The sequence below is a fragment of the Calonectris borealis genome, chromosome 4, assembly GCF_964195595.1.
Source record: "Calonectris borealis chromosome 4, bCalBor7.hap1.2, whole genome shotgun sequence".
Taxonomy (NCBI): Eukaryota; Metazoa; Chordata; class Aves; order Procellariiformes; family Procellariidae; genus Calonectris; species Calonectris borealis.
Genome location: NC_134315.1, coordinates 52,142,139 through 52,160,624, shown reverse-complemented (window position 1 = coordinate 52,160,624; position 18,486 = coordinate 52,142,139). Strand labels below are relative to the sequence as shown.

Sequence of the window (18,486 nt, the reverse complement as noted above, 5' to 3'; positions counted from 1 at the left end):
CAATATAACTTCTGTATCCTTTCAAGATTTTGGATGTACTAGCGTACAAGAAAAAGGAATAAATGGGCACAGCTGGCACTTCTCTCTCTCTCCCCGTTTGAACTAAATGGGCTTTCTCTCAAAGCTCTTAGTTCTGTACTTTAAAAGCATGTTCCTTTGGTGAAGTTTCACAGTGACTGTAAATTCTCATTAGGCAAAACTGGGCATTGAGGCTAACCACGGGATTTAACATTGCCTTCCCAATTGCTGCAGTATGCTATAAGAATTGATTATTGAAATACAAATTTAACAACCACTATACAACATAAGTGCATAAGAACTAACTTTATGCTTAGACTATCATAAAAATGGCTTTTTTCAAATGAGGAAAAAGACCAGGCAATAAGACCACAGCATTTGTTTTGAGGTTTCATTGCACTGCCCTGAAATCAAGTTCTTTCAGTCCCTTGAATAAGTACCTGTTAAATAAAAACTTTAGATCTCCTTTAATACACAAAGCTGAGGGAGTAATGATGCTTGTTCTGAGTGTCTATGTTGGACATGAATTTAGGCTGGATGAAAATGAAGTCTGTTTTCCACAGGGAACTTTTTTTTTTTAAATCCCAAGTAAACAAGTGAGTCATTTTCCACATGCCCAACTGTAACCCTGGCTCAGAAAGACATTATGTCTGAGTGGCTTTGTACAGTCATCCCAGCAGATGATGGGTCTGCTCTATAGGGCTTAGGCAGCTGCCATGTAGGATAACGGAAAACACCATCATTTTATTAGAATAACATACCCTGTAAGTGACTAACGCTACAATTTAGAACAGCAACTCTTCAGATGTGGCTCTCCAGATAAAATAATTGATGTTCAATTGCCTCAGCTTCCTACAACCTCTCAACCATCTCTGCCTGCATTGCCTACAGTAACCAGCCTTTTCAAGGAACCAGGTAAGATTTTATTTACTTCAACTGCATCTCCTTTTAGACTTGCTCCAGAGGTTAAGGAGTCTTAATATATATGTAATCATTCCCATTTCATCACACAATAAAAATCTCAGCACAAAATCAAAATTCAAACAAATGTCCTATCTAGTCATAACTGTGCCTTATGGTTCATTGCTCTAATTACAATGTACACGCCAAGAATATTTTGCAATAATTACTCAAGGCCATTAACTTAGAAGAGGTCTTGGTTGCTGAGTGTTAGGCTGCCACTTTGGGATTCAGTTGATATTAATGGTCTGACTCATACTTCTCAGTAACGTAAATAAAGCAGAAACTTCTAAACACTACAGTACACACAGGATAAAATTTCCACTCTTGAACCAAGTGTACCTTAAGCACCTGCCTTTATACATCTATCTGGGTGACAACTGGCATCTTTTCAAATAAGATCTCTAATTAAATACTGCAAAATTACTTATCTTGATGCATTTCTTTTTGGGAAATTTCTGGACATGAAGGACGAGCAAATCAGATGACTAAAGCTTCCACTATTGCAGAAGTGTCCAGTGGAGAACATGATGATTCATAGAGAACAAAGAAAAGAAGGATGCATGGGAATGAGCAGATTTTAATTTAATTTAGGAATAAAAAAATTGTCTCAGGTCTGATACATAATTGGATAATCTTACTCTGAAGGACATTCTTATTAGAGTGATGGCCAAAACCAGAATGACATTATGGTATCATAAAAGTCTATCAGTTTAGGGATGTGAATGGAACAAAGTGATCTTTTATTCTTGCTTCAGGCTAAACCAGAGCTGTTTTCTAAATGTAACTGTGATTTGGTGACAATGTTTTTCTTACAATGACTTCAGGTCTAGTTAAGAAATTGTAATCGCTGATGCAGTTATGTTGTCCATTGCTTGCTGCTGAAACAGGGGAAATTTGTATTCCAGATTACTATAATTGCATTGTCCTTAGTTTGTACAGTCCAATGCTTTAAGTCAGCTTTGGTCATACTCTCTGCCAATGTAAATTACAATAACTGTTTTGACTCCAAAAGTTCTATACAAATTTTCACCATTTGGAGCTCAGACACATCACTTCTCAGCAAAGCTGTATTATCCCTACACATTTTTATTTCCTGAATTTTCTTTTATTAATAAAGATTAGCTACACAATGATACAATGCACTAGTCTTATTTTGAAATTACAACAATTATCTCAACTTAGAAATGCCATAGTGTTCCTGATCCTCCATGCTTTGAATCAAAGTGACCTCATTAAGCACCTTGCTTAACATTCCAGCCCTGTATCTTTTCATGAAATGCCATTAAGTTCAGTCACATCAGTAATACTTTAAGGGTAATGATTGAAACACTTACGGTTGATTGTCCATTAGAAACCACGTCTTTTCTCAGAGACTTTTTTCTTATTTTCCAAAATGTTTCCCATTTCAGAGAAGATATGAGTACAGCAAAATAACTCATTTTCCCATTACGTGCAAAAAGCAATACAGGATGTACAAGGAGACCACGGAATTGTTATGGCCATGGGCTATGGTTTGTTTTTTCTCTGTTTTATTGCAGAGGGACAGGGAATCAGAATAATCAAAAATGAGTTTTTAATCAAATGTAACAGCTTATTAGTGCCTTTTAAACAAAGAGTTAATTTGTTTGTTACCCTGATTATGTTTTGGATATGTATTAATTCTTTGCATAGTGATAATCAGTTACATATTTTTGATATGCTCTTCTTGCCAGTACAAAGATTAAAGATTCAAAAATCAAGCAGAAAATATTTTTCAAATAAATGTTTGCTTCTTCAAAAATAAAAACACCTTTGTTTCATTAAGCATAACTTTATCAAAGGAAACTAACATCTATTACTAAGATATATTCAGTTCATCCCATGCTTCTTCAGAAGACTTTTGTACGTCCTAGTTAAGTATAGGCATATTTAACATGCAAAACCCACCTGTTCACTAGGGTCTAAAGTAAATCAAAGATCCTACTGTACTTTGGAAATTACCTTCCCAAACACATCTACTGCGATTTCCAGCCTTTGCAGGTGGCTTGTCACATGAAAGGTAGGTTATGCTCCTCACCACTAATACCTGCATCTGTCCTGTCCATTGAGAGACAGGCAGCACTCATGACTAGTTTCCACAGGTGTGAGAAGGAGACAGCACACCAAAATTTCCTATCTTGTGAGACACATTAATGTGTTTTAGCCATCCTTAAATCTACACAGAGAAAGAGCCACACATCCACCAGCAAAGGACCATAAAGCAGGGGGGTGTGGGGTCCTGCAAGGAGCACGAGCGGCAGGGAGAAGGGACAGCTGAGGAGGTGCTCCTCAGGGGTGCTTGGGAGCGGACGTGGTGCAACAAAGCAGAGGAGGCAGCCCGTGGAGGGGACAGGTGGGACCTGGACCCACACGTGCACGCCCCACGGTTCTGGCCTGCGCCCGCAGGAGACTCGGGCCTGGCTGGTTCCCCAAAGGAGGACCTCCAGTACCCATGCGTGTCGAGCAATTCTAGGAACATGTTTGGCCTTTGCGGAAACATATTTGATTCCTGCTAGTCCAGGAAGCAATTTTAATGGTGCATTTGACCACTGACAGCATAAGCATATTGCTTATATTTACGCAATTTTAAAGTACCCGCTTTAAAGAAATGGATATAAATTCTACCTCCTCTACCTCTTACCTATCACTAAAATGTTATGGTGAAAAGTATACTGTAATTCAGCTGATGTGTCTTTTGTTTTTCAGCTGAGTTGGAACCACAGCTTTCAAACCAACGTCATTCCAGAGCAACACTGGTCATCCCTATACTCTCCGTATTACCCAAAGAGTGACACATGCTTTCACAGTGCATCATCCCAGTTATCCAGGAAACTGAAACAGTTCAATCATCTTTTATCAGGTTGTCCAAACAAGTGTGAAAAGCGTTCATTTTCACATTACCGAAACATGCCTTATTGAATGGACTGTCAAAGCAGACACAAATCTTGCAGTGCGGTACCACCGCCTGACAACCTGGCTGCATTAGAGACCACATTATAGGTCGCCACTAACGCGCACCAAAAATTACAGAGGTAAAATAACGACACTGTCATTCTGAGGGGAAAAATGTCTTCCCTGAGATTTATCAAAACACCAAAAAAAATTGGAGGAAGAGAAAGAAAAAGGAAAAGAAAATCTGCAACTGAAATAAGCGAAGAGTAATATATAATCAGGTTGGTTTCAACTCCTTTTGAAAGGAATTAGGCAAGGCTGCAAGAGTCAAAATGGATTACCAGTGTCTTCAGATGGAACAATTATATTTTTACAACTTGAAGATCTTGGAGAGGAAAAAAGCTCCTAAATTTTGGAATATACTTACTGCAGCTAGCAAATATAGGATATATATGCACCAAAACCTTCCCAGATGCCAAAATGAGTATCTGTACTAAGCAGCGCAGTACAGGATGGCATTAAAGCTATAATTCTCCCACTTACCACCCTGTTTCCCATCAGTAAGCACCCAGCTAGTCACTGTGACTCCAAGGAGTCCTCTCATGTATTTGAAGTTGAACTTATGCATAAGAATCTTGCTTAGGTAAGTACAGTTGCAAGGCACAAGTTAAATAGCTTTGGCACAGACAGAATATTGAAAAGACTCACTACAAAGGTGTCCTGGTCAGGATAGAGTTAAATTTCTTCCTAGTGCTGTCTTTTGGATTTAGTATGAGAAGAATGTTGATAAACACTGATGTTTTTAGTTGTTGGTAAGTACCCACCTAGTCAAGGACTTTTCAGTTTCCCAGGCTCTGCCAGGTGCACAAGAGGCTGGGAGGGAGCATAGCCAGGAGAGATGGCCCAGCTGCCAATGGGGTATTCCATACCATATAATGTCATGCTCAGTATATAAATAAACGGTGTGGTCCAGGAAGTAGCAATCGCTACTTGGTTATTGGTCAGCTGGTGGTAAACATTTGCATTGTGCCTCACTCACTTCGTATATTCTATTATTATAATTATTATTATTATTATTATTATTATTATTCCTGTCTTTATCTCGAACCCTTCGAGCCCCACATTGGGCGCCAAAAAGCACCGTTGTAGTTTAACCCCAGCCGGCAACTAAGCACCACACAGCAGCTCGCTCACTCCCCCCCGGTGGGACGGGGGAGAGAATTGGTAGGGTAAAAGTGAGAAAACTCGTGGGTTAAGATAAAGACAGCTAAATAGGTAAAGCAAAAGCCGTGCATGTAAGCAAAGCAAAACAAGGAATTCATTCACCACTTCCCACCGGCAGGCAGGTGTTCAGCCATCTCCAGGAAAGCAGGGCTCCATCACGTGTAACGGTTACTTGGGAAGACAAATGCCGTCACTCCGAACATCCCCCCGTTCCTTCTTCTTCCCCCAGCTGTATATGCTGAGCATGATGTCATATGGTATGGAATACCCCATTGGCCAGTCAGATTAGCTGTCCTGGCTATGCTCCCTCCCAGCTTCTTGTGCACCTGGCAGAGCATGGGAAGCTGAAAAGTCCTTGACTACATTAAACACTACTTAACAATATTAAAACATCAGTGTGTTATCAACATTATTCTCATACTAAATCCAAAACACAGCACTATACCAGCTACTAGGAAGAAAATTAACTCTATCCCAGCCAAAACCAGGACAATAGGCCCATTCACGCATTTACCAGAAGAAAAATCTGACTTGATTTTTAAGAGTCTGAAGAACTGCCAAAGGAGCTGTAGCATTCAGAATCATAGAATAGAATCATAGAATAGTTTGGGTTGGAATGGACCTTTAAAGGTCATCTAGTCCAACCCCCCTGCCATGGGCAGGGACATCTTCAACTAGATCAGGTTGCTCAGAGCCCCATCCAACCTGACCTTGAATGTTCCCAGGGATGGGGCATCTGCCACCTCTCTGGGCAACCTGTTCCAGTGTTTCACCACCCTCACTGTAAAAATTTTCTTCCTTTTATCTAGTCTGAATCTACCCTCTTTTAGCTTAAAACCATTACCTCCTGCCATTTACCTAGGATCTTCATCTGGAAATCTCCCCTAAAGCTCAGGAAAATATTTCTGACATGGAAAACAGTTGGCTAATTACTGTGTCTGTTTCATGACATAACAAGATCTGTAGCTCTAAAACCAATTTAACAGCAAATAATATCTTTCAAAAGAAAAAAGATCAAAATCAGAAGCGTGATGGCAGCTGAAGTACAAATGCACAAACCAGCTTTAAACTGGCCAGCTCAGAGGGCTGTATGTTGCCATTGCTATTCTGAACTGCAGACAGTCATATCCAAAGATATCAATCAAATAAAGTACATAAGCACCTGTTTAACTTTAAATCCCATAAATTAAAAATTATGCACCTGAATTACACTATACTTTTTTCAAGCACTAGTAGCACATGAATGGTTTTCTGTGTTTACATATGAACAGCACACAGCAGCAGAACAATATCTGCTCAGAGACACGTGTATCTGAGAAACTTCTTTTTCCACACTGCCCCTTGTAGTGTGAGCTTTCAGCTGATACTTTGGCCAGAGAAGCTGAAGTTAAGTTCTTTTAAAGCATACCATCCAGTTCCTTGGGCCATGCTTCCTCTCCCATGCTCCCTTGTAAGAACTTGAAATGGAAAGAGGATTCCTCATGTCATTGCTCTGTCCCGGCAGCTGATTTGTTTACATTTGAATTCAGAAAGGAAGGACTAAAATTAGGACTACGCAAACAGAATACACTGTTCAAAATGTTCAAATTGCTTTAGCATCTGGGCACCTTCGAGAGCAACTGACTGATTTATCACTACAGCAACACAAAGAGCCCTTGATAACTTGAACTGTTAAGACAGCATGAGGTTTTTAAGTCTTGTATTTCTATAAAACACAACAAAGTTAATGCAACATCCTAGACAAAGTGGAGGGCCCAGAGGACAAAGTGAGGTAGAGCTCACATTTCTTGTTTTTCATCCTGACCTCACACTGACATTCAGACTATACATTTCTCTGCATCGCAGTCCATTGTGGAGAGGAAGGACAAAAGCTACTGCTCTTGCTCTTGCCAGCTGAACACTGAGTGCAGAAAACAAGTAGTATTGCGCGCTGTTCTCCTATAAAAAACAGAGAAATTCCCCCATTCCAAAATGCATATTTACAGAAGAGCAGCGAACCTCTTTTGTACTCTAGCAGCCTTCAAGGCAACACAATGGCCAAAGCACGTAGCAAGGACTTAATCTTCCTCCTGCAGGTGCTATAGCTTCACCAAACAGGTTCCTTCATGCTTCTTATGATGAGAATGTCACTCCCAGGCTGCTAAAGATATGATGTTTGCTTGGCCAGAGCCTTCTCTGCTTATTTTGTGGCTATCCCATTACTCAGTCAAGTGCATTCCTGCTGAATGACTGAGGTAGGGATTTTGCCCGGTGCACAAACACACAAGAGTTAGCAATTCCCTAGATATCACTAAGGAATTGCTTCCTGATTAAATGTTTTGAGCTTCCGAGAAAAAATACAGGGGAAAAAATTGGCCTTTTATTCCTCCAATCCTGGTAACATCTAATCACTGACACTTCAAAGAATCGTTAAGCTTTGCTGCTACCACTTCTGGCACAACTCTTTGCTGCTTACAATAAAATTACATTAAGCAAATACAGTACATTATTTAAAGTCACTAAACAATTTCTTTCTAAGACAAAAAAAACATAACTAGTCAAATACTATACAATTCACATTAAAGGCTTCTTTTTCCCCTCCCATGCTTCACAGCTTCTTGTGTCCTGAATGTCTTGGATATAATTCCACTGTGGTTTACAATATAATTATTTTTAGGTATTTGTAACTGTTTAACATCTTATCATCATTGTATTGGGTTTGCGTGGCCAGGTTTTGGTAGTGGCAGGGCTACAGGGGTGGCTTCTGTGAGAAGGTGCTAGAACCTTTCCCCATGTCCGATAGAGTGAACGCCAGCCGGCTCCAAGATGGACCCGCCGCTGGTCAAGGCCGAGCCCATCAGCGACAGTAGTAGCACCTCTGGGTTAACGTCTTTAAGAAGGAGGATGGGGAGGGAAAAAAATGCGCAACTGCAGCCAGAGAGAGGAGTGAGAACATGTGAGAGGAACAACTCTGCAGACACCCAGGTCAGTGAAGAAGGAGGGGGAGGAGGAGCTCCAGGCGCCGGAGCAGAGATTCCTCTGCAGCCCATGGTGAAGACCATGGTGAGGCAGGCTGTCCCCCTGCAGCCCATGGAGGTTAACGGTGGAGCAGATACCCACCTGCAGCCCATGGAGGACCCCACACTGGAGCAGGTAGATGCACCCAAGGAAGATGTGACCCTGTGGGAAGCCCACACTGGAGCAGGCTCCTGGCAGGACCTGTGGACCCATGGAGAGAGCAGCCCATGCCGGAGCAGGTTTGCTGGTAGGACCTGTGACTCCATGGGGAACCCATGCTGGAGCAGTCTGTTCCTGAAGGACTGCACCCTGTGGAAGAGGCCCACGCTGGAGCAGTTCGTGAAGAACTGCAGCCTCTGGGAAAGACTCACGTTGGAGAAGTTCATGGACGACTGTCTCCCGCGGGAGGGACCCCTTGCTGGAGCAGGGGAAGAGTGTGAGGAGTTCTCCCCGTGATGAGGACGGAGCGGCAGACACAACCTGTGATGAACTGACCGCAACCCCCATTTGCCGTCCCCCTGCGCCACTGGAGGGGGAGGAGGTAGAGAAAATTGGGAGTGAAGTTAAGCCCGGGAAGAAGGGAGGGTGGGGGGAAGGTGTTTTTGAGATTTAGTTTTTTATTTTCTCATTACCCTACTCTGATTTGATTGGTAATAAATTAATTTCCCCAAGTCAAGTCTGTTTTGCCTGTGAGAGTAGTTGGTGAGTGATCTCTCCCTGCCCTCATCTCGACCCACAAGCTTTTCATTGTATTTTCTCACCCCTGGCCAGCTGAGGAGCAGCTTTCGTGAGCACCTGGCATCCAGCCAGGGTCAACCCATCACAATCATTAATATGTATTTTATCTGTTTTGGATTACATATTGCTTCTTTATGTAGTTTTAGAAAACATTAGTTATTTTAAACATACTCTGTCCAAGGCCCTGCAGGCAGCAACTTCTCTTTACAAGGCCTCAATGGCTGGCCACTGCTCAGTCCTCTGTGACATACACAATTTTGGGATATACAGTCAAAACCATTCAGGTGCACAAAGATAAGCATAAAAATCAAAGTGTTGATGTTATTTCCCACAGCGGTAATTACAAATACCAATAATTATAATTCACCTGTGCAGATCAGCCCATACATGGACTCTGCACTCAAGTCAATGGATTCAACATGTGCTAAGGGCTTCCTCTTGCTTGATGTTTACATTGGAGGCAGATGACACTGGGATATTTAGACACAGGAATTGGGATCTGTTTTGCTTCCATTAAAACTGCGTATGGGGAAAATGTAGAAAGTACAGGGTAAAATGAGAGAAGTGAAAGGTATGCTGATGTTTCACAAGGCTTTCATCCCCCTACAATTACTTTGAAGGTTTCTACAATATTTACTGAATTCCTGTTCTAACAACATGCAAATGTTTTCCAGCAAGATGTTTCTGTTTCATTTCCAATACACTTGTAAGAAATGTTGGTTTAAAGATACTAATACAATGATGCTGTTTCATGTGAAGAAGTTCAAATATATTTAATCTGTTTAAGCACAAGCTTGTTCCAGAGCCACAAGTCATATTTTTAGACGTGAAAACTGGAAGAGCAGCAGAGGTTAGAGCATGTTTCTGAGACCTCTGAGTGCATAAGACAAGCATTATTTAAGTCTATGTGCTTAGAAGATATCACTAGTCAGGTTGTAAAGAAAAAAAATTTAAAAAAAGCACACTAGAGAGCAGATTAATATACTTGCTAATACCAATAAGGTAAAGGAAAAAAAAAAAAAATCTAAGAGATGGCATCATTCAGCTTTCAAGCACATGCTAAACAGATACTGGAGCTTCCTTACTTTGAATTCATAATGGATTATGAAATGCTGAAACTGCTGACAGTAGAGGAAAAAGCCAATCAAACAACAGTGCAGGCTTGCCTTTTAGTGGCGAGAAGGCAAAAACATACTATGCTGTTTGTCCTGGATTTGGCTCGGATAGAGTTAATTTTCTTCCTAGGAGCTGGTATAGTGCTGTGTTTTGGATTTAGCATGAGAATAACACACTGATGTTTTACTTGTTGCTAAGCAGTGTTTATACAAAGCCAAGGACTTTTCAGCTTCCCATATTCTGCCAGCAAGGAGGTGCACAAGAAGCCGGGAGGGATACAGCCAGGACAGCTCACCCAAAATGGCCAAAGGGATATTCCATACCGCATGATGTCATACTCAGTACATAAGCTGGGGGGAATTGGCCGGGGAGCAGGGATCACTGCTCAAGGACTGGCTGGGCATTGGTCAGTGGGTGGTGAGCAGGTGCATCACTTGTTTTTCCTGAGTTTTATCTCTCTCTCTTTTTGTTATTTTCCTTTTCATTACTATTTACTATTATTATTGTTATTATTATTATTTCATTTTATTTCAATTATTAAACAGCCTTTATCTCAACCCACGAGTTTTCTCACTTCTGCTCTCCTGATTCTCTCCCCCATCCCACTGGCGGGGAGGGAGTGAGCAAGCAGCTGGGTGGTGCTTAGTTGCTGGGTGGGGTTAAACCACAACAGTCCTTTTTGGCGCCCAATGTGTCACACAAAGGGTTGAGATAACGACTCAGAGAGTGTTAAAACAAATTTGTGATAAGCATTCCTTATATTAGTTTAGTAGTTGCTGGTTGCAATGTTGATTCGTTTGCTCTCAGAGTTGTGCTTGTTCTCAGAGTTGTGTAATGTAACACTGTACTCGCCGTACACACTCCCTGTAGTGCTGTTTATCACTGCTGGGAGTTGGATTAAAGCTATCGCTTTGCTGTACTGTGTAACACTGGCTTATGGTATGATAAAATTATTGGTCGTGAGATTGTCCTTAGCCTTACCATCGTCCCCGTACTTCGGGAGCCATCTCTTGGAAACTATTAATAATTACACTTTTTACCTCTTCTCCTCAGAGAGCCAATCTATGGGGGAGACACGTTCCTTCACCTTCCCCTTCTCCTCCAGGCTGATGACAATAGGTCTTGAGAATTTTCAATATCCTTGGGATGTTCAAACAAGCATGTTCCTATTGCTATGTCTCCTGAATGTGTTTCAGTCCTTGTTTAAGGTTGAACAATTAATCAAGTATACCACCCAGAGATCTGCCCTGAGGCTGGACAGCTATGAGTGGAAGGGTGTGTGGGATAGTATGGGCAAGTACCTAGGACAGTGGGCAACTCCAGTATTTTGGAACTTAAACCGTGAACAAGTGCAGTATCCTGAAAAACTAGTAAAATATTTGGAAGAAGTATGCTGTCACCCTAACAACTCCAGAGGGACACAAATCACTGCAACGTGCTGGGGCCTGGCCCATGCCTACCGAGCCCTGTTCAAACCTATCCAGTACCCTCAAGGGGAAGAGAAGGTTTCTGGATCTGACGACAAAACAGCAGGCACTACTCCAACACCAGTGACAGGCACTGCGGCTACCCAAACCCCACGAGAGGCACTGCGGCTACTCCAACCCCAGCGATAGGCACTGCAGCTACTCCAACCCCAGCAACAAGCAGTGCGGCTGAACCAGAGAATCAGCCTGTGCCGGTATCAGTCACCCCTATACACAAGAAGAAATATTGGAAGTGCAAGTCAGCTCATTTAGTAAGGGATGAAGAAGCTTCTTCTAAGAGGGAGCAGGAGGAAGAAGTGAACGAGGCAGACTACTCTGAAGCAGGGCCATCACAAGAACAGGAGGAGGAACAGAGGCGGCCACTGCTCGCGGAAGAGGAAGAGGAAGACCTCATAAATGAGGCGGTAACCACCCAATCCCTATCCCTGAGTAAGCTACGAGACATGTGAAAAGATTTCAGTCATTGTCCAGGCAAGCACATTGTCAACTGGCTGCTCCGATGCTGGGATAACGGGGCCAGTAACCAGGAATTAAAGGCTAGCGAAGCCAAGCAGCTGGGATCCCTTTCTAGGGAAAGGGGCATTGACAAAGCAATTGGACAAGGGGCACAAGTCCTCAGCCCCTGGAGACGACTCCTGTCAGGTGTGAAGGAAAGGTATCCCTTCAAGGAAGATGTTATATGCCACCCAGGCAAGTGGACCACCATGGAGAGAGATATCCAGTACCTGAGGGAATTGGCCGTGCTGGAAGTGATTTATGATGACCTCAACAACGAGCAGTTACCCAAAGATCCAGATGAAGTCAAATGCACCTGACCCATGTGGCAAATGTTTGTATGGAGCGCACCAGTGTCACATGCAAACTCATTGGCAGTAATGACCTGGAAACACGGACAGGAACAAACGGTGGATGAATTGGCTGGCCGACTCCGGCAATACGAAGAAACTCTCTCTTCCTCCCTAGGGGCCTGCGTCTCTGCTGTGGAGAAACCGTCTCATAGAATCACAGAATCATTAAGGTTGGAAAAGACCTCTAAGATCATCGAGTCCAACCATCAGCCCAACACCACCATGCCCACTAAACCATGTCCCTAAGCGCCACATCTACACGTCTTTTAAATACTTCCAGGGATGGTGATTCAACCACCTCCCTGGGCAGCCTCTTCCAAGGCCTGATCACTCTTTCAGTAAAGAAATTTCTCCTAATGTCCAATCTAAACCTCCCCTGGCGCAACTTGAGGCCATTTCCTCTCGTCCTAGCGCTCGTTACTTGGCAGAAGAGACCAACACCCACCTCGCTACAACCTCCTTTCAGGTAGTTGTAGAGCGCGATGAGGTCTCCCCTCAGCCTCCTCTTCTCCAGACTAAACAACCCCAGTTCCCTCAGCTGCTCCTCATAAGACTTGTTCTCCAGGCCCTTCACCAGCTTCGTTGCCCTCCTCTGGACACGCTCCAGCACCTCAATGTCCTTCTTGTAGTGAGGGGCCCAAAACTGAACACAGGATTCGAGGTGCGGCCTCACCAGTGCCGAGTACAGGGGCACGATCACCCCCTTACTCCTGCTGGCCACACTATTTCTGATACAGGCCAGGATGCCGTTGGCCTTCTTGGCCACCTGAGCACACTGCCGGCTCATGTTCAGCCGGCTGTCAACCAGCACCCCCAGGTCCTTTTCCTCCGGGCAGCTTTCCAGCCACTCTTCCCCAAGCCCGTAGCGTTGCCTGGGGTTGTTGTGGCCAAAGTGCAGGACCCGGCACTTGGCCTTGTTGAACCTCATACAGTTGGCCTCGGCCCATCGATCCAGCCTGTCCAGGTCCCTCTGCAGAGCCTTCCTACCCTCAAGCAAATCAACACTCCCGCCCAACTTGGTGTCATCTGCAAACTTACTGAGGGAGCACTTGATCCCCTCGTCCAGATCATTGATAAAGATATTGAACAGGACCGGCCCCAGTACTGAGCCCTGGGGAACACCGCTCGTGACCGGCCGCCAACTGGATTTAACTCCGTTCACCACAACTCTCTGGGCTCGGTCGTCCAGCCAGTTTTTTACCCAGCGAAGAGTGCACCTCTCTAAGCCGTGAGCCGCCAGCTTCTCTAGGAGAATGCTGTGGGAGACAGTGTCAGAGGCTTTACTGAAGTCCAGGCAGACCACATCCACAGCCTTTCCCTCATCCACGAGGTGGGTCACCTGGTCATAGAAGGAGATCAGGTTGGTCAAGCAGGACCTGCCTTCCATGAACCCGTGCTGGCTGGGCTTGATCCCCTGGTTGTCCCAGACATGGCTTGTGAGCTCCCTCAAGACGAACCGCTCCATAATCTTCCCCGGCACCGAGGTCAGGCTGACCGGCCTGTAGTTCCCCGGATCCTCCTTCTGGCCCTTCTTGTAGATGGGCCAAGAGTTCCAGCAACAAAAAGAGGATATGTCCTGCTCCCCACCTGTATGGACCAGTATCTCAGCTATTAGAAGTCAGTGTCCCTCTGCTCAAGAGAGAAGATACCATGGATACACACCACGGGGCACCCTGTGGTTTTACCTGCGTGACTATGGAGAGGACATGAGGAAGTGGGATGGAAAACCTACCTCGACCTTAGAGGTACGGTACGTGAGTTGCAAGGAAAAACAATCACAAAAGGGGGTTCTTCCAGGAAAACTGCTGCCCCAGTCTCCAGCGAGCAGCTCCCCAGACAGAGCTGATTTTACTTCTGATCTTAATAAAGGGACTTTTGATTCATACTTACAAGAAGTGGATAGCGAATACTACGACTAGGACTAGAAGGGCCCTGCCTCCAGCCAGGTGGAGGAAAGGGACAACCAGGTTTACTGGACTGTGTGGATTCGATGGCCTGGCACATCAGATCCACAGGAGTGTAACGCTCTAGTAGACACTGGTCCACAGTGTACCCTGATGCCATCAAGCTATAAAGGGGCAGAACCCATTTGTATTTCTGGAGTGACAGGGGGATCCCAAGAGTTAACTGTACTGGAGGCCGAAGTGAGCCTGACTGGGAATGAGTGGCAAAAGCTCCCCATTGTGACTCGTCCAGAGGCTCCGTGCGTCCTTGGCATAGACTGCCTCAGGAGCGGGTATTTCAAGGACCCAAAAGGGTACCGGTGGGCTTTTGGTATAGCTGCCCTGGAGACGGAGGAAATTAAACAGCTGTCCACTTTGCCCGGTCTCTCAGAGGACCCTTCTGTTGTGGGATTGCTGAGGGTCAAAGAACAACGGGTGCCAATCGCTACCACAACAGTGCACTGGCAGCAATACTGCACCAACCGAAACCCCCTGATTCCCATCCATGAGCTGATTCATCGACTGGAGAGCCAAGGAGTGATCAGCAAGACTCGCTCACCCTTTAACAGCCCCATATGGCCAGTGCAAAAGTCCAATGGAGAGTGGAGACGAACAGTAGACTACCGTGGCCTGAATGAAGTCACGCCGCCACTGAGTGCTGCTGTGCCAGACATGCTAGAACTCCAATACGAACTGGAGTCAAAGGCAGCCAAGTGGTACGCCACAACTGATATCGCTAATGCGTTCTTCTCAATCCCTTTGGCAGCAGAGTGCAGGCCACAGTTTGCTTTCACTTGGAGGGGCGTCCAGTACACCTGGAACCGACTGCCCCAGGGGTGGAAACACAGCCCTACCATTTGCCATGGACTGATCCACACCGCACTGGAACAGGGTGAGGCTCCAGAACACCTGCAATACATTGATGACATCATTGTGTGGGACAGCACAGCAGAAGTTGTTTTTGAGAAAGGGGAGAGAATAATTCAAATCCTTCTGAAGGCCGGTTTTGCCATAAAACAAAGTAAGGTCAAGGGACCTGCACAGGAGATCCAGTTTTTAGGAATAAAATGGAAAGATGGACATCGTCAGATCCCAATGGATGTGATCAACAAAATAACATGTCCCCACCAACTAGCAAAAGGGAAACACAAGCTTTCTTAGGCGTTGTGGGTTTCTGGAGAATGCATATCCCAAATTACAATCAGATCGTAAGCCCTCTCTATCACGTGACCAGGAAGAAGAACGGTTTCAAATGGGGCCCTGAGCAACGACAAGCCTTTGAACAAATTAAACAGGAGACGGTTCAGGCAGTAGCCCTTGGGCCAGTCCGGGCAGGACAAGATGTGAAGAATGTGCTCTACACCGCAGCCGGGGAGAATGGCCCTACCTGGAGCCTCTGGCAGAAAGCACCAGGGGAGACTCGAGGTCGACCCTTAGGGTTCTGGAGTCGGGGATACAGAGGATCCGAGGCCCGCTACACTCCAACTGAGAAGGAGATATTGGCAGCATATGAAGGGATTTGAGCTGCTTCGGAAGTGGTTGATGCTGAAGCACAGCTCCTCCTGGCACCCCGACTGCCGGTGCTGGGCTGGATGTTCAAAGGGAGCGTCCCCTCTACACATCACGCAACCGATGCTACGTGGAGTAAGTGGGTCGCACTGATCACACAACGGGCCCGAATAGGAAACCCCAGTCGCCCAGGAATCTTGGAGGTGATCACGAACTGGCCAGAAGGCAAAGATTTTGGGATATCACCAGAAGAGGAGGTGACACGTGCTGAGGAGGCCCCACCATATAACAAACTGCCAGAAAATGAGAAACATTATGCTCTGTTTACTGATGGGTCCTGTCATCTTGTGGGAAAGCATCAGAGGTGGAAGGCTGCTGTATGGAGTCCTATATGACAAGTCACAGAAACTTCTGAAGGAGAAGGGGATTCGAGCCAGTTTGCAGAGGTAAAAGCCATCCAGCTGGCTTTAGACATTGCTGTTCGAGAAAAATGGCCAGTACTTTATCTCTATACTGACTCATGGATGGTGGCAAATGCCCTATGGGGGTGGTTGCAGCAGTGGAAGCAGAACAACTGGCAGCGCAGAGACAAACCTATCTGGGCTGCCGTGTTGTGGCAAGATATCGCCGCCCGGGTAGAGAACCTGGTTGTAAAAGTACGTCATGTAGATGCTCATGTACCCAAGGCCACTGAACAACATCAAAACAACCAGCAGGTGGATCAGGCTGCTAAGATTGAAGTGGCTCAGGTGGATCTGGACTGGCAACAGAAGGGTGAATTATTTATAGCTCGGTGGGCCCATGACACCTCAGGCCATCAAGGAAGAGATGCAATATACAGATAGGCTCGTGATCAAGGGGTGGACTTGACAATGGACACTGTTGCACAGGTTATACATGAATGTGAAACATGCACTGCAATCAAACAAGCCAAGCGGTTAAAGCCTCTCTGGTATGGAAGATGATGACTGAAATACAAATATGAGGAGGCCTGGCAGACTCCCACAAACCCGCCAAGGCAAGCACTACATGCTCACCATGATGGAAGCAACCACTGGATGGAAACATATCCCATGCCCCATGCCACCGCCAGGAACACTATCCTAGGCCTTGAAAAGCAAGTCTTATGGTGACATGGCACCCCAGAAAGAATTGAGTCAGACAACGGGACTCATTTCCGAAACAACCTCATAGACACCTGGGCCAAAGAGCATGGCATTGATTTGGCCTACCACATGCCCCATCATGCACTAGCCTCCGGGAAAATCAGAAACGGTACAATGGACTGTTAAAGACTACACTGAGAGCAATGGGTGGTGGGACATTCAAACACTGGGATATACATTCAGCAAAAGCCACCTGGTTAGTCAATACTAGAGGATCTGCCAATTGAGCTGGCCCTGTCCAGTCAAAATTTTTACATACTGTAGAAGGGGATAAAGTCCCTGAAGTGCACATAAAAAATATGCTGGGGAAGACAGTTTGGGTTATTCCTGCCCCAGGGAAAGGCCAACCCATTCATGGGATTGCTTTTGCTCAAGGACCTGGGTGCACTTGGTGGGTAATGCAAAAGGATGGGGAATTCCCGTGTGTACCTCAAGGGGATTTGATTTTGAGTGAGAATAGCCAATGAATTAAATTGTATGATGTTAATTGCTATATAATACTGTATGTCATTACTACTATAGTTGTTACATGCCATATCAATGGTATTACAGTAAGAATCACCCAGATTAATGAAGAATGAACTTTGATGAAACCGAGTGAAGTTCAGCAGTGATGGAACCAGAACTGGCTTCAGCATGCAACAATCCAACACCACACACATCTCTCCTGCCCTGAATCACTTATCATGACAGATGGAGCCCAAAGTCATGGACTAAATGAACCCAACAGACATTTTAGAGGGATGGCCCATAGACAAAGGAAATTATATCTGTGTGTATATATTAAAAGACAGGAAAAGTGGTGGTGATTAATTGAAATGTATTAGGAAGTATGGGATCTGGGCATGCCATAGATGGTATAGAATAAGGGGTAGATATTGTCCTGGTTTTGGCTGGGATAGAGTTAATTTTCTTCCTAGTAGCTGGTATATTATTTTATTTCAATTATTAAACTGCCTTTATCTCAACCCACGAGTTTTCTTACTTTTACGCTTCCAATTCTCTCCCCCATCCCACTGAGCAGTGGGGGAGTGAGCGAGCGGCTATGTGGTGCTTGGTTGCCGGCTGGGGTTAAATCACGACATGTTTGAATTAACCACAAAAATTATTCTGGATTTCAGCACAGTATTTCACAGCCCATTGCCTTTCCAATCCCTTAGTATTCAGGAAGCCGTATGACTGAAACACTAAAACAATTAGATGCTAACAGTATTTCAAACATTAAGTCATTGTAATAATACCTAGATGATGGGCAATATACTGTGTTAAATTTTAAGTACAGGTAGACTAGATGAAATGGGTTTATCACCAGATTGAAAAAGACGCCACAGTCAGATACAGACTAAGCCATAAATCTGTACAAAGATCACATCCCGTCTAATCTAATCCACTAGTGGTGTTTTGGGGTTTGGGGTTTTTTTTGGGGGGTATGGGGGGATGTTTTCATTTTCTTACAGTAATAGGCATGCAAGCTAGGACTTCATAGGCAAGTTCAAAGCTAAATTTGTATATACCCAGAGAAGCAGAAAACTAAACGTAAATGGTAAAGACCAATAATGATGTCGTA

At 44.7% G+C, this 18,486-nt stretch overlaps 1 protein-coding gene across 4 annotated transcripts in view; it reads right to left on the bottom strand.

Annotated features, from left to right (window-relative positions):
• Positions 1-18,486, bottom strand: part of CCSER1 (coiled-coil serine rich protein 1) — a 669,891-nt gene that overhangs the window by 538,898 nt on the left and 112,507 nt on the right. The window lies entirely within an intron of this gene.